The following is a 17,166-nucleotide window of genomic DNA, read 5'->3' as shown; positions in this document are numbered from 1 at the left end:
CTTTCCTCTGCCCAAGTGAGATGTCCCACAATCCCAATGATAAAACGATTGAGGCTTCCAACATTTTAAGACAGCCTTTAGTACTGGTTGACTAACCAGGTGTGTAAGAGACCTTAAATTCATCCTTGGATAGCCTTCCCTGGATAAAATTGTTTAAATCTACACACGAGCTCCATTTAGGAAACTTAAAAGGAAAATGCATTAAAGATCACCTTCTATCAGTACAACTTTTGATTTCTTAAAATGATCTACCTAAGTAAAATAAATAAATAACGTCACTCATAATTAGCCGGAAGTCAGATAAGCATTCCAAGCATTTTGGTTTCAGATAGTTACAGGACTTAGGAATATGCCAACCCAAACTTGCCCGCCACCCCTTCCTGCCAGGTGGGTGACCGCACCACTGGCCAGGAAGACAAGTCCTCAGGGGCTCATGAAGGCCTGGCATGCCCACCACGGTCTCCTGGTCCGAAGCATTCAGGAGAAAGCCATAGCTAGGGAGAGAGACTCGGGGAGACAGGCTGCGATTCTGCTTAAGATGCCAGTCTTCCACAAGCCATCCCTCTAGTTATTCCATTGTTACCTGTTTAGCAACAAAGTCTTTCCCACATGCACGCAAAAAAGAAACTCAGCTCAGGTGCAGCGCGGGACCGATTCCAACGGCAGAAACTACACCCAGGGTTCTGCGCTCTCCAAAGAAAATCACGCAACCCAGTAAGACGTGGGCATACTGATTCCGACCGTGTTTTCAACCGCACCCCCTCTAACTTCACCTCTGTTTCTCGAATCATTTATTTCTTCCTTTAAAGGATGCCTCTGGCTGCTGTGCTGGAACATCTTGGAAGAGAGGGTGGGTGACAAAAATCTGAGCAGGGACAGGAGGTAAGAAGCTGTTGTAACCATCAAGGCAAAGGGTGGTGCTGGTTCTGTGACAACAGAGGGTGTTAATCAGAAGGAGTCTGGGTCCTGACATGTTGATTGAAGACCCAAAATGATCCCTGAACAGACTGGAATTTTGGGTGTGGATGAAACAGAAACCAGGAATGACTTCTTTGGGGGCTTTTTTTTGTTATATTAAGTATATTGGGGTTCCACTGGTTAATAAAATTATACAGGTTGTAAGTGTACAATTCTATGATACACCATCTGTATATTGCATTGTGTGTCTACCATCCAAAGTCAAGTCTCCTTCCATCACCATATATTTGACTTGGGGGCTTTCTTTCTTTCCAACATTATTGGTAACTGAGGTTGTTGCTACCTTACTAGTCCTACAAAGTCTTCGTGGATATTTTCACTTTTAGTTGTTTGTGAGGAAGTTAGCCTGAAAAACACCCTTCCATGAATGGGAACAGACTAGAGCAGCGGTCCTCAACCTTCCTAATGCTGCGACCCTTTAATATCGGTCCTCGTGTTGCATGTGGGCGTGTCTGCTTGTGGGCGTGTCTGCTTGTGGGCGTGTCCACATGTGGAAGAACCCACCTGGAGACAGACGGAGGAGCCATGTCTCAGTTCCTAAGACTATTGGAAATATGTATTTTCCGATGATCTTAGGTAACCCCTGTAAAAGGGTTGTTCGACCCCCAAAGGGTCGTGACCCACAGGTTGAGAACCGCTGGACTAGAGCTTCCCTGGGCAGGTCCCCCATAGACGGTCCAACATCACAACTTAGATTTGCAAGGACACTTGGAATCTGGGTCTCAGCCAAACATGTAACAGGGAAAATAAAAATGTAACATTACTCATTTGCTTAATACTATGTGTCTTTGTTATTGTGTGTGTGTGTGTGTATATGTGTATGGACACAAATATGTGTGGATGTGTGTAGACACACACACACATGCACAAACACTTTAGTGTATACACACATATACAAACACACGTAAAGTTGAATATTTTAAGTGGTTACTTAAATGCAAGTTCCTTGAAAATTCCATCGTATTAATTTTTTTCATTGTTTAAGACAAATTCTAGATGATGTACCTGCTCTCTTTCGAAAAACATCGAAAACTGATGACGTCAATGAGAGCATCTTGCCTAAACACTCAGAATGTTAAGTACTGCCATTTTAGCAAGAACTTAAAAAGTAAAATAATTTAGGTCTGGAGTTTATGATAATAATTAAACCGTACAGCTTGTGAAAGTAAGAATGTTTTCTAAGAGAATTCATCTTCAAGTTTCGGTGGCTGGGATAAGGTCCTTTGAACTGGACCATTCCATTGCCTTCAATGGGGGCTCATTGACCCATTTCGGCATCGAGACTGTAACGATGGAGAGAGAGACTCACAGAACTCGGGGCTTTGAAGCACACACAGCTGCGGGGTAGTGGTTGCACCTGCTATGTTCTGTCTAGAGCTTCCTATCCGTACAAAGTCACAGAGCCATCAACAAACTTAAAAGGCTCCCATTAATTTGCAGTGGCAGCAATTAGTGGGGATGATGCTAAGCCTGCTGGATTTCAAGCCGTCAGGGTCTGGTCATTTCTATGTGTGTTTTTGTGGTTGTTTTTTCATAAACTGACACTCTCTTTTGATTAAATACATTTATACGTGTGGGGGGGAGCTTTTTTGGTACACACTTTTGAGATCGCTAAGAATATTTATAAATGTTATTTGAAGCCTCAGAATTAAACCCACGTAGTATATAATGACTTTGCAAAGACAGGAAGAGAATGTCAATTCACACCTTGGAGATAGTTAAGAGAGAGAAAATACGTTACAATCTCCATCACGGAGGCCGTGACATAGGAACCACTGAGTTAGAAAAGTCTGGCAGTGACATCACGGCGTGACCGAGACGCAAAGCTGCGGCTGTCGGGAGACCAGAGACGGGACCACTGCTCCATCAGACAATGTGCTGCCAAAAGCAAATCCCTTTGGCTGAGGCCATCTGGTTTCCATTGGACACACGTTTAAACTGAATTAGAAACACTCTCATAAGACTGCCATTAGCCATCCGATACATTAAGGAAACCTGGACCCTTCTTACTCACCAGAACACACACATTCCACCAAACCTCAAAGACAAGTTGCCTCTGTGAGAAATGCAGAATGCACGAAGGCTCTGCATCCTGGAGGTACTCAACGCCGACTCACTGGAGCTGTGGGGAGACTCAGGACACCCCCTTCCTAGAAAGAGAGTCTAGGGCTGTCAGCGTTCCCTGGAAGGGGCGGGGGGCCTTGATCTGTGCATCTAGGGCCTGGCTTCTCGCAAACACCACGCTGTGTCTCACCAAATCCTGGCCATCTGACAGGCCTGGGCAGTCTAGCCCCCAGGGGGACACAGGACGGCAGCTCAGGCTGGATTCCACAGGTCTTCCCCATACTCACTCAGCACAGAGCAAGCGGGGAAAAAATCACAAAAATCTTGCCACTCTTAAATTCTCAGAAAGGGGTCAGAAGAGCCGCAGAAAGAGCTGCTGGTAACCAGAATGCTAACAGAGTAAGTCAGCACACAGAGGATTTTGTTTCCCACGTGAGAAGATGCCAGGAGGTGCGCTGTCCCCGGCTTGGGTCTCTGAAGAGCAGTGTCCGTCTGCGTGGAGGTCTTTGGTCGCCCCCTGCAGCACCCCTCAGTGACAGATACGTGAAAAGCGAGGGCGCAGCACCAGGAAAGCGGGGTGTCCCAGCAACCTGCAGAACTGCCTCGCCGTCCCTCAGCTACAATGTAGATGCTACTCTTTGAGATTTCAATGACCTGTGGTACAACCTGGCAAATGGGAAGGAGTGAAAACCCACTTAAACGAGCAGTCCGCGCCTGCCCGCGTGGAATAGCCGACGTGTGCCTGGCACAGCGGACAATCGATTTGCTGGAAGCACAGGGACACGCCCCAGTTCTGAAGGTACTGTTTAGGCAGCCCGAGGTCTACCAGCTGTCTCGTATGTCTGTCTCCCACACCCCTCCCTGTGTCTTTCTGGCAAACCCACACGTTTGAGCCACGTCAAGGAAAGCTCTCACTTGAGACCATAGAACCATACTTGGCAATAAGGGGGCTGAAGATCCAAGTTGAACTGTTCTGCCCAAGAGGACCACACAGGGGCCCGCACGGACAGAGATTCCATTGACTCAGCGGGTCGGTCCCCTCCCAGTTCTCGGCTTGTATCCACACCTGTCCCCTCAGACCAGCAGGTGAGCGCTGTGAGGATCGAGACTTCACTGGACGTGTCTGCCCCTGAATGGACAGCGCCCAGAACAACAGTGACTGGCAAGTGATTGGCGCTCAATAAGCCAACCATTTTGACCAGATGCGTAGAAAGCCTCGATAAATGCCGCTCACTTACGTCATCACTCCTTACTCAGACTCAGTAAGAAACCAGTGTCCCACTGCTAGGAATATACCCTAAGAAGCCTGAAACACCAATCAGAAAGAATATATGTACCCCCATGTACATAGCAGCACTATTTACAATAGCTAAGATCTGGAAACAGCCCAAGTGTCCATCAGTAGACGAATGGATAAAAAAGCTGTGGTACATATACACAATGGAGTACTACGCAGCTGTAAGAAAGAAAGATCTCTTATCCTTTGAGACGACATGGAGGGACCTGGAAAGTATCATCCTAAGGAAAACAAACAAAACAGAGAAAGACAAGTGTCATATGATCTCACTTATTTGTGGAATATAATGAACATAACAGTCTGAGGAATGGGGTAGTCCCAGAGACGTGGAAGTGGGGTACAGACTGACAATCCCCAGATGGTGGGGGAGAGATAAACCACAGAACTTATATGCATGTGTGCATGAACAGTGGACATGGACAACAAAGCTGGGGACAGGGCAGGGAGGGAGGGGGAGGGGGGAATCAGTGGGGGGAAAAGGAGAAACATCTGTAACAAAAATAAATTAATAAAAAATAAATAAATTAAAAAAAAAAAAAAAAAGAAACCAGTGGTTCCCTGCACACCCTCCTGTCACAGCTGGAGTTCATCTTTCGCGCGGTCTCAGATCCATCTGACACCGCCCACAGCGGTGACAGCTGTGACTGTGGGCAGCACGACCCTTTCCAGAAGTACGTGGACTTTCTCCATAGGACGAACAAGCCACCACTGGCCTTGTCTGAGACCATCGTGTCCAAAGCCACTCTGCGCGACGGAAGCATTCATAAGCCGGCACCTTCAGAAAAAGGTGACAGCCAGGAGCAGGAAGACTAGAGTCACCGTTCAGAAAGTGCAACCTCCTGAGGCCCCCTCAGCGCCACGACCCCCGTGGCCTTCCCTTCAGCTCAGAGAGAAACGCCCACAGTGACACGCCTGAGCCCAGGCTCATTTCAACGCTCTGCTCACCAACTCCTTGTTACTCCCTGTTACTCAATTAGAACTAAAGTTTCCATGGCGCATAACCGGAGTGAGATGGTTTGGGACCTAATGGCTCTATGACCGGGAATGTGCACTTGGTGTGTCGCCCACCACTGCCGTCCCATGGGTCACGGCACACGCAGATCCAGGGCGGTGCTGTGCGCGGGGCTCAAGTTGGCAGGGACGGGTACTGGCTGCGAAGCAAATCGCTCTAAGTTTTGTTGACATCTGAACAGAAAATTGATTAAGGCATCAAATTATTTGTTCAGTTGGTCTCCCATATGGAAAATCTAATTGTAGCATTCTTGGACACAAAAATATGTCTTCCCAGCGACGGTAATCAAGAGTGGGTTTTATCTACCAAGATTACGTGCAGCATCTGCTAGTCGGTATTCAAGCCAGGCTTCCAGGAGGCGCAGATGGAAAAACAAAGCCCCTTTCAAAGTTGTTTCGTTTTAATGAAGTATTTTTAATATAGGACGGCACTTTTCACAAATGATGAGCAGATTCATACGAGGAGAGCATTTGGTCAGCTTTTCTAAATGCACTACCCAGGTACACTCTATTTTTCGAAAAATAGGAAAATTATCGACTTAGTTTACTCCGAACATTAGCAGAGGAGGTACCCACATTCCCATGAGCACATCCCGGCCCCCAGCTGTCCCCTGTGCCTTCTGTCCCCAAGTGGCCATATTCAGAATGAGACATGAACCTACACACAGGGACTACATCTGAGTTTTGTGTGAAATACTAAATACAGCGGGTCCTTGCTGTTTAATCATGAGATACCCCGGCAGACAGGAGAGCGCTATTCCAGATTAATATTTTATTCTTCACAAACATGATCATCCCCTTCCACCCTTCCTACCTGTTCATGTGTTTGCAAATGGGGATCAACTAGCCAGAAAGCATACTAATACCTGCTGTGTGTACTGCCGCCATTCATTTTGGCTCACAGGTTAAATTTCTACTTATTTTCCATCAAATTGCTATTCTGATAGTTAGGCCGCCTGGATAAGGGCAGACATGTTTTCTGTGCAATTTTTCCCTTGTTAGAAAGACTGATATCTACAGTGAAGCAGAAAATTAAATCTGTGTTCCTCATCAAAAAGTTTATGTATTGCAAGACCACCAATATTTCAGAGTATTTTCTTAAATGTATTTGCCTATTTTATTAATTTTCTGCATGTGTAACATTATCTGCAATGCTAATCACAACCTCCAAGACAGATATGCCATTAAAAATTTCACAAAAATTGTATTATTTTCAATAAAAATTAAAAGAGGAACCAAGATAAAATATACATACATATAGCTATATAATATATATATATATATATATATATATATATATATACACAGTTGTTCTCTAATTGTATACAAAGTAAAAGACATCTAGAAATATCAGCTATGCTCCCATCAATTCTAGTTTGGAAAATGTTAAATTGCGTGTCATGCTCTGATATTAGGACTATATGTGTGCTACATATGTATAGATAGATGATTGCTAGTATATATAGATACAGATAGATGATAGAATAGAGCTGAATGAAGAATGACGTCACAATACATAATTTCAAGCACATTATAGATTTAAAAAGGAACGGCAAAGAAAGCCACCTGGCTTGGACTCATTCAGGGATTGATTACTCATTCATTAGGCAGACTTCCCAGGCCTCTATGTTTCTTTTCCATTTTTATAGATAAAGTATATATTTTGCATGTTCCCTTTACCTAAGAGTTGATACAGAAATCTTCAATATGTAACTATAAACTGGTATATTTTCCAACTTAGTCAATTTCTGATTCATGTTATCTTTTGTCTCGTTTTGTTTATTGGCCCCTCTATTAAACTAAAAACAAAATTGTGATACAAGGTAATCATTAGTTTCTCATATTTAAAATCTTTCTCTTCTGCTCTGGCCAGTTTTGCTCAGTGGTTAGAGCATCAGCCTGTGGCCCAAACGGTCATGTGTTCGAGTCCCGATCAAGGGCACGTACCTGGGTTGCAGGTTCTATCCCTGGCCCTGGTCAGGGTCATGCCAGAGACAGCCAATCAATGTGTCTCTCTCACATCAATGTTTCTCTCTCCCTCTCCCTCCCTTTCACTCTATCTAGAAACCAATGGAAAAATATCCTCGGGTGAGGATTTTTATATATATATACACACACACATACATACACACACACACAGACACATGCACACACACACATATGTGTGTATGTGTGTGTATATATACACATACACACTCATATGTATTTCCCTTCTTTTTCAAACCATATACAAAATAAAATTACTCATTTACCAATTAATTCCATAAATATGTAGAATCTTGCTGCGATTTTCCCGCCTTTGATGGTACAACAAAGACTAAACATCAACCCTTCCCTAGATCACCTTGCAGTACAGTGGGGGAGAGGGACCCACAAATATGATCCATGTGACATGATTCATACAAGCAGGAAAAAGTGTTATGGGTAAGTTTCTCTTCTTTTGATACTGAAATACACCTTGTCACCTAGAAAGGACCAAAGAATTTTGCCAGTTCACTCCATTTACTAGGTCCCTGGACCTCTGCTACGTGTCAAGCACACGTAAGAATGTAACAACAGATGCTGACTTAACAATGACCTCACAAAGTGCGCAGTCCAACCGAAAGTCACCTTGACCTCTATTACAGAGAAGGTTCTTCTGAATAATGGAAGGACTTGCTGGAGACATATAATGACTCCCATGTAGAAATAAAAATATATTTTACTTAGAGCATACATATCTTTCAGAAGTATATGCAATGGTTGCATATACAAGACTTTGCAATGGTTGTGCTTATTCTTGATAAATCGTTAATGGGCTATAATTGTTTTGTTTTAGAAATAGCGCCCCTCTGTGGCAGACTCCTGTTCTTGTCTCCTTTGCCCCTGTATAAAGCCTGATTTTGCAGAGCCCAGTTAGCTCTGATGACTGGTGACCAGTACTAACCCATTAGAGCACTCTGCTCAGAATTGTCCCAATTTTTCTTTAGACTTTCCTCTTTCTCTACTCAGCAAAATGCACCTGCCTAGGGCTCCATTCTCACAGAATCATGAGGTGCTAACATAATTAATCAGAGTCAATAAAGGGATGCTTGGAAGGCATATCACCATGGCAACAATCCCAACACTTCCATCCTAAAGGACTATATTAAAATTCTAGCTCTCTCATATTAACAATCAAAAATTTATTTACTAGACTGAGTCTTAATACACACATTTATACAATAGATGTGACATAATCAGCATCACAGAATTATGGATGAAATTCAATTAATAGGAGAGAAAATGTGTCCAGTACCACACCTCACATGTATCCAATTTCTTTAGCTACCAGAATGTATTTTAGCCAATTATTTCCCTTCCTGAAACCTGAGAAAATGGCAGATGGCCTCGGTGCCCTGATAACTAGAAGGTCACTTCCAAGTGACCGGATCAGCGAATCAACAAAACCTTTTCTTATATAATATTTACTCTGATCTTTACCGCTAAGCCTTTAAGGTAAAAAGTGGATTCTTAGATGAAGCGTGTGGGTAAAATTCTATCGCTGACTTGTCACACAGTAAATGGTCAATAATAGGATTTGTCATTGTAACTATAAGATGAAGCCTTAAGGGGGTTTGGGTTTACGTGTGATTGTGTTTAGTTTTAATTGAAAACAATGTAACCCATCATAGATGGATTTCTCCACAGAGCCTGCAAGATTAAAACAATAAATGGGGCCTCAGTATGATTTATGCCCCAATAGACTGCTTTTCCTAAAAATCTCAATTAAGCTTCCTCCAGGGCTAGCAATTTTGAAGAAGAATAAAAAAATTATATATATATATATATATATATAGTCGTTTTCCCTTGCTGCCTGTACTAGAAATAGTCCTAAAGTTAACTAACACTTTTTCTTTGTAGCACTATATAGGAATACAGAAGGGCCAAAATCTTGAGATGTGTCAAATTACTTTTGGAAATAATGACTTGTTGCCATGGTAACCGAGAACCTAACGAGTCTATCACAAGGATCTCAGTCCAGGTATGAAATGAACTGCACCGGGGATGTTAAAATAGTGCCTCAGTTGACTGAATCCGAAACGAGTTTCATATCCGCTGCTCCCTCGAGTATCCGGTAATAGAGTGTCATCGAGGGAACGAGCCCATAAGTGGGACGTGGTTGCCTCATTGTTTCCTCCAAACTGTTCAGAAGTCCCACGTACAGAAGCGGCTTTAACGTGGGACGCGTGCAACACCTTCCAGGGATCTCTGCACACGCGTGCTCTTCACTGGCTGACCCCCGCCCACCGACGGCCGTTCCGGCTCGCACACGGGTCAGTGCAGCCGGGGTCGTGGCGGTGCCCCTTCTCACTGTCCGCAGATCGCGCTGGGGACATTCATCCAGAATGAGACTCGGGCAGGCACAGTGACATGTTGCATTTAGACCCTGGCACTGAGGCGTCTCCTGCTCGCTGGGGAGCAGGGCTGAGGACGTTTGTGCCTGTGACGACAGGCTCCCCAGAGAAACCAGGCATTGGCAGCTTCTGCGGAAGAAAGCCACAGAGGAAGGGGCACGAGGTGTCCGCCCCGGCACAGTGACCGGGACACCGCCTCGGCTCTGCCTCCCCGGGCCTGGCTCGGAGTGACATTGCTCCCCTCTGTCAGGACTCTGATTCACGTCCTTTGGGAAGCACCGTGCGCTATCAGGGACTTGTTGGACAGTCCGAAATCATTCTGAGGCTGGAGTCTAACTAAATAGGTCCTGCGAGATTCTTTCCCCGCAAAGTGTGAAGCTGAGAGGACGTTTAAGTAAATGTGAAGTCTTGTTTTTTGTTATTTTTTTTCTTTATTGATTTTAGAGCGAGAGGAAGGGAGAGGGAGAGAGAGAAACATCATGAGATCGATCGCCGCCTCCTGCATGCCCCCCACTGGGGATGGGCCCACAGCCGGGCTGGGTCAGGATGGAGCCACGTGGCCAAGCGTGGGGCCTCCGTGGGCCACCGGCCTTAGGCAGGAAGAGCCGCAGCATCCCGCTGGGGTTCAGAAACGTGGGACCAAGAAAAAAATCAACTTTCTTAGCCCGGATAGGACATTCTCTCTCCCGTTCCACTTCACGAGCTTCACAAAAGCTGAAACTACAAAAAGCCCCAGACGAGAACCACTGAATCCAGTGATGGCACTGTCGTGAATGGGGGGCACTGTCGTGAATGGGGGGCACTGTCCTGAACTGGGGGGCACTGCCGTGAATGGGGGGCACTGTCCTGAACTGGGGGGCACTGTCGTGAATGGGGGGCACTGTCGTGAACTGGGGGGCACTGTCGTGAATGGGGGGCACTGTCCTGAACTGGGGGGCACTGTCGTGAACGGGGGGCACTGTCCTGAACTGGGGGGCACTGTCGTGAATGGGGGGCACTGTCGTGAATGGGGGGCACTGTCATGAACAGGGGGACACTGTCCTGAACTGGGGGGCACTGTCGTGAATGGAGGGCACTGTCGTGAACGGGGGGCACTGTCGTGAACTGGGGGGTCGTTGACCTATTCTTTGGAGCAATAACGTCAGGACTCAGTAGAAACAATGGTCTCGGTTTTCTTTCTCTTCACTCCAACTTCAAGTTAAAAGAAAAAAAGTCCACCCACGCTCCGGGGCCCCTGAACCCGCGCTCTGGGGACCAGAACCCGCGCTCTTGGGGACCCAAACCCGCACTTTGGGGACCTGAACCCAAGCTCTGGGGGCCCCGAACCCACCCTCTGGGGCCCTGAACCCACGCTCTGGGGGACCCGAACCCGCACTCCGGAACCAGCATGGGCTGGGGGTCCACAGGTAAGTGTTTCAGGCCCCTGATGAATGACTGACGCAGGTGGAGGAGCCCATACACCACAGGGTCTAGGACTGTTCAGGCTGGGTACCTGGGGAGACCACTCCCTGAGACACAGCAATTTGAAGGAGGGAGATGGACAGTGGATGAGCTGTGCTCTGACACTTCAGGCAGCTGTGGAGTCGAGGGAATGTCCAAGAGGGGTCAGGAACGGCCCGTCTGAATACCAGCGGACGAGACCAGGGAGGGAGCTTGAACGGCACACGGACCTGTGGTGATCAAACCCATCGATGTGCGGAACGGCACAGGGCCTTGGACTCGGTGTGTAAAGTCAGATCTGAGTTCCCGTTGCTGCTGGAGGCATGAAGCACCGAAAACATGTCCCTGTCACTTATATCACATCAACAAAAAGAAGCTGGCTGAAATGAAATGGACCGATTTGCTTGATGCCGCAACAGAACTGAGGACGCAGAGGAGAGAGACCAGCACCTTCAGCGTGATCATAATCTGAGCATAGACGCACTGAACACACGCCAGCCATGCGGAAGACCTGGAAAAGGGGGCTCGAACATACGTGGTAAAGGCATGTCACTGCATGTCACTGATGTCACTGCATGTCACTGCATGTCACTGATGTCACTGCATGGGAAACGGATACAATGTTAGGAAGGGGTGCTCAGGTTAATGAAAAATACATGTTGCAATCCTATGACATCAATTTTAAAAGATTAAAAAAGAGGTACAGAGAATAAATGAATGGAAGAGACTACATGGAATCTTTTAAACACTCGCCTAAAACAAGTGGACAGGAGATAAGGAGAAATAATGCAATGGGAAAGAAATCGCTACAAGATTTTAAGTCAGCTTTATCAGGTTGTAAATACTTTTTTTTTTTTCAATCCTCATTTTAAATATAAATGTTCTCAGGACACAAGGTGAAATACAGAGGTAGTGGAATCAGATACAAAAGCAAGACCCATTTATACGAGACCCAGTACGTGTATAAGGATTTAGATGAGAAGTAAATGAATGGATCCCAGCCTGTGTGGCTCAGTGGGTGAGCATTGACCCCTGCACCAAGAGGTCACCAGTTCGATTCCCAGTCAGGGCACATGACCAGGCTGTGGGCCCGATCCTAATGGGGGGCATGCGGGAGGCAGCCAATGGATGTTCTCTCTCATCGATGTTTCTTTCTCTCCCTCTCCCTTCCTCTCTCTCTAAAAATCAATAAAGAAAAAAAATTTAAAACAATAAAGAGAAGTAAATGATTGGAGGAAAATTAACCAAAATGAACGCGTGCCGATACTCTGGCTTCTCATTCCATTCTCCAAGACAAGGACCCGGAGTCCCGGGAAGAAAGGGTAGGTTCCAGTGCTGGGACAGAGACTGTGCAAGATGAGCCGGGAAGATCTGGCAGAATCAGGACATAATGAAGCACTCCCACAAGAAAAAGATGGGGACATTTCAAAGCACATGGGAGCCAAGCTAACGAACCTCCATCCATTGTATGTCACAGTTCCCTTGCCTAACTTTTGTGCACGTCAATAAAATATTTCACCTACAAATAGCCAAGCCTCGTCACTGATGGAAATGCACCTGATGGCACTGACTTGGGGGACACTAGTTTTGTGCCTCTATTAGGAATATGTTTGGGGAGGGGATGATGCTTCATTCACCCTATGCATTTGTTTAAGCGACGGGATTAATGGTGTCAGTGTTTTCAAGGAAATATTTGGAAAGAGAAAACTAATTCGATGTTATGGAAGTAACCGCAATGTGAAACCGGCCCCCCTACCCTGTTCCAGATCATGCCGTTGCTATCTCGTCACCAAATAAACTTCAGCCTCCGGAAGGGCTCTCCGTAGACTCACTTTGGCAGTAAGCATGTGGAAAGCACAGTTGACTCCCACGCACGTGAAAAGTATTTACTGTCGAACTTTAAGGACTTACCTGTTTAGGGACTTTAAAAAAGGACATTTTGGTTTTTATGTCCCACAGATCCCTTGAGGGCAGGCCATTATTTTTCTTCCTCCCCAGCAGCAGTAATGCACCTGGAAACCATTGACAGGCAGTCATTAGACTTAGGGAGTAAATATGTCAATTTCCATGTATCCTGCTTTCTCACTTAGACCGTTCAAAGCAGGTCTGTGACATTAGTGACATTCTCAGAAACACTGTCCCTAGGGCAGGAGCGATCCTGTCGGGTGCACAGGATGCTGTCCAGAGCGATGGGGACCGCAGGGTGAGTACAAGCCACACGTCACTGACTGCAGCGAAGGCGCTTTCTTTAACGCCGGTCTCTACACTCACATCTGCACCAAGCCACGTGCCTCAGACCTTACACGAGTGTCTGAACTCCCTTCCTCGGGCTCATCCCTCAGGAGTGGGCCGAGCCCACTCCTCACACGTGACCAGCGCCACTGCATCACGTGGTTTCACCTGTTTCAGTAAACAACCCAATGCAGTGATCTCCCTATGAGTGGCAAAGGAACATGAAAGAGAAATTAAAGCGTATTTCAGAGTCAAGTTAAACAAGTGGCAGGAACTGTAGCCTTTGGTCTGATGCCTCACTGGTCCGCGGCACACTGCACAGCGGGGGGGGGGGGGGGGGGATAGTGACTAACCGGGGATGCCATTGTTTCTATTGCATAGTGTGCATTAGAATGGGATTCTAAACACCCACAGACTGTGCATACGAACGCTCAGACCATGACGTTCCTTCTCCCCATACATCCATTCCCTAAAGCTCTCCGTGTGCCTGTCACATTTGAGAGTCCTGGATGCAACAGGGACTTTCAGCATCAGCAGGGATCATTTTAACTGAGTGTATTGGGGTGACACTGTTTAACAGAAGCAGTTCCGGGTGTACAGCTCAGTCCACCATCATCTGCCCACCGCACCATAGGCTCCCACCCAGTCACATCTCTGCCCATCCTCCTCCGGAAAAGTGCAATTTCCCCGAAAGCCAGGCTCCCGTTCCCTGTTTCTGTGTATTTTCACTGGAGTACATCCGTTGTTTGCTTTGACAGTGAAATGGATATATTTAAAAATAAAACCATCTGACAGGTTTTCATGTAGAGAGAAAAGCAAGGCGATGGGAGGTGGAAAATATTTTCACTAATTTAATGCTGCTGCCACTGCAAATGGGGACCTTGAATTTTACATTGTTGTTTGCAGTTCTCACTCTCAAAATGCTGATTTCATGTAACCGAAAGGACATTCTTGGCCATGGTCTCTATTTTTCCTCAAAACAAAACATTCCTGGTTAGCTATTTATTTTCCCTACCCTTCTTTCTCTCTGCTTATGCTCCAGCACATGCTTCTGACTCCCACCTTACACCTTTCTAATTATTTTTTTCCTACCAGGTCCTCATGTTGAGTTCTTTGAGTCGGGGTCACTTAAAAAGAAACCCTGGCAATAATTTTAATTAGGAAAGTCTGCTGTTTGCCTGGGAGCACAGCGGGTCGTGTTCACAGGTGTATTAATTAACGGGTTCCATGCTCCCCTGTCAGGGTCTTTCCAACCTACCTTTGTGCAAATTTTAAAATGGCATCTATTTCTCAAGACACGTATTTTCCCCTCGTAACACTGTCGCAATATGGGCTCTGCTGCAACAAGATACATTGTTGTCATTTGTCAGAATATGTGATCAAGATACAAATCCAGGGGTTGTGAAGAGCCTCCCCCCGCCGCCGGGTTTGCATTTTATGTGGGTTCTTCAATGCTGTCTTCCAATTTGGCACTCCGTAATTCCATTTTCTAAATGACTTTAATTCAATCACTGAATTTTCAATTATACCAGTGTCTACTTTTCCCCCCAAGTCTATAAATTTAAGTAAATTCTAACATCTACTTTGTGCACTTTTGCATCTCGTTCTTATTTCTGTTTCCTTTTAACATGTTGAGCATACTTATCTGATGGTCTCTTGAATGTATTACTTTTATTTTACAGATGCTTATAGCTCAAGTACAATGCTCTGGGCACTGTCCAAAATGTGCATGGATACTAACTGGATACTAACTCACCTGGCCACTTGGCCTGTTGCTCGGACAGGCACCAGAACCGTGACTCGGGGCCATCTGATGCGAAGCTGAGGCCACCAGGAAGAGAATGCAAGAGAGAGGGCATAGGAACCACAGACAAAGTCCAGATGATATTTTAAAGAAACTCTGCCTTGAAGTAAAGCACCCACAAAGTGGGGTGGAAAGAGGGATGACCAGAGTAAGATGTTTGGGGAGAGAAGATTTTTTCTTTCCAGGTTGGAAGAAACCACAGTATGTTTGTGTGTTGTGAGTTGATAGAAATTAGAATCAAAACGGCAGTGCATGAGAACGAGGTGAGCATCGCTAGACCCATGCACGTGAGTAGGCCGATGGGCATGGCTCTGGTGCCCAGGCGCGGGAACCAGCCCTAGAAAGAGGCAGGGCCGTCTTACCTGGAGGTGCAGGGAGAAACAGTCGACGGCAAAGACACAGTGAGTAGGGAGATGCATAGGGCAGGTAATTCCATTGCGGATCACTTCATTTCTCAGACAAATGATGTCATCTGCTGAATATGAGGATAGGAAGCTCTGAGGAGCAGGAAATGTATGAACAGAGAAGGTGGACTACAGATGTCACATCTCAAAGGCACAGAGGGTCAAACTGTTCAGCACGGCTGTTTATTTGATTTTACCAAAAAGTACACAGAGCGCAAAAGACACCTACGATCCCATTTTCTCACCATCACCATCTTTTCAAAACAACATGGCTTCCTGGGAGTCACTCTGATCACCTGACTTATGACCATCATTTCAGTTAAGAATTCAAAAAGTATTTACTAGTTTTGTAAATAATTTGATCTTGATAAGTAAAAACAAGTCGAGGATGCCCTGGTTGGTTCGGCTCAGCAGTTAGAGCGTCAGCCTGTGGTCCAGTGAGACCCAGGTTCGGTTCCCGCTCAGGGCACGTACCTCGGTTGCAGTTTGTCCCCGGCCCTGGTTGGGTCATGTGGGTGGCAGCCACTCGATGTGTCCCTTTTACGTCGATGTTTCTCTCTCTCTCTCTCTCTCTCTCTCTCTCTCTCTCTCCCTCCCACTCTATCTGAACAAAAAATGGAAAACATGTCCTCGGGTGAGGATAACAAAAAAAAAAAAAACAAGTTGAGGATGGTTAATAACAAGTAAGAGCACTTTAAAATAAGCCATGGAAATATGTTTCTACTTTAATACTTGATCATTAAAATTAAAATTAAAAACTTCGTTAAAATTGCCCAATGAGTAGTGATCAACCACTTTTGATATACTGTTCTCCAATATTATGTAGAATGTTACTTTCTTTTTAATTTGGATGTTAACACATACTTACAAATAAAAAAATAATCAGCTACTCAACAGTAGTTACTGGTCCCGTGACTCTGCCTTATGGATTTCCATGGTTGTATAGTGTTAGTACCTCGGAGACAAAGAATCAAATGTTTCAAAATTATACCAGGGTAACAGTTACAGTGCAAACCAGTCTTTGAGCTACAAATGGCTTTTGTAAAAACAATAGTCAGTGGGATGGGGTGTGTGTAGCTGCTGATAGGTAACTAAAGAGGGAAAGATTATGGGAGAATTCTCCAGTTTCCATTTGTCCCATTCAATACGCCCATTGTGTGTGTTCTCTTCAGTGCAGGAATTGGAGATTTACTTAAATGAGGACCATCCCAGATGAAACACAAATAACGCAGACAGGTCTGTGCTTTGGAGTCTTATTAGAACAAACGAAGTTCATGAAATGAGAAGAGCGGAGCCGACCGGCCGCAGGGCGGGGAGTCCCTCGGGCCCCACTGCAGGCGGAGCACCTGTGGACGGAGGAACGCAGCTGCAGGAGCACAGGCTGCCTCTCCGCTGGGAAGGACACGCAGTCGCCTCTCGGGCACCTCTCCGCGACGAGCTTGCGGAGGGCGATCCTGACATGGGAACGCCCGGCACCTCCACCAGGATGCTGCGCAGAAAGGGAACCGGAATCCGCGCTCCAGTCCTCGGAGCTTGTGTAAGACACGTACCGGTTCCGGA

Source organism: Molossus molossus, unplaced genomic scaffold, assembly GCF_014108415.1.
Source record: "Molossus molossus isolate mMolMol1 unplaced genomic scaffold, mMolMol1.p scaffold_m16_p_6, whole genome shotgun sequence".
Taxonomy (NCBI): domain Eukaryota; kingdom Metazoa; phylum Chordata; class Mammalia; order Chiroptera; family Molossidae; genus Molossus; species Molossus molossus.
Note: the sequence above shows the minus strand (reverse complement) of the source record.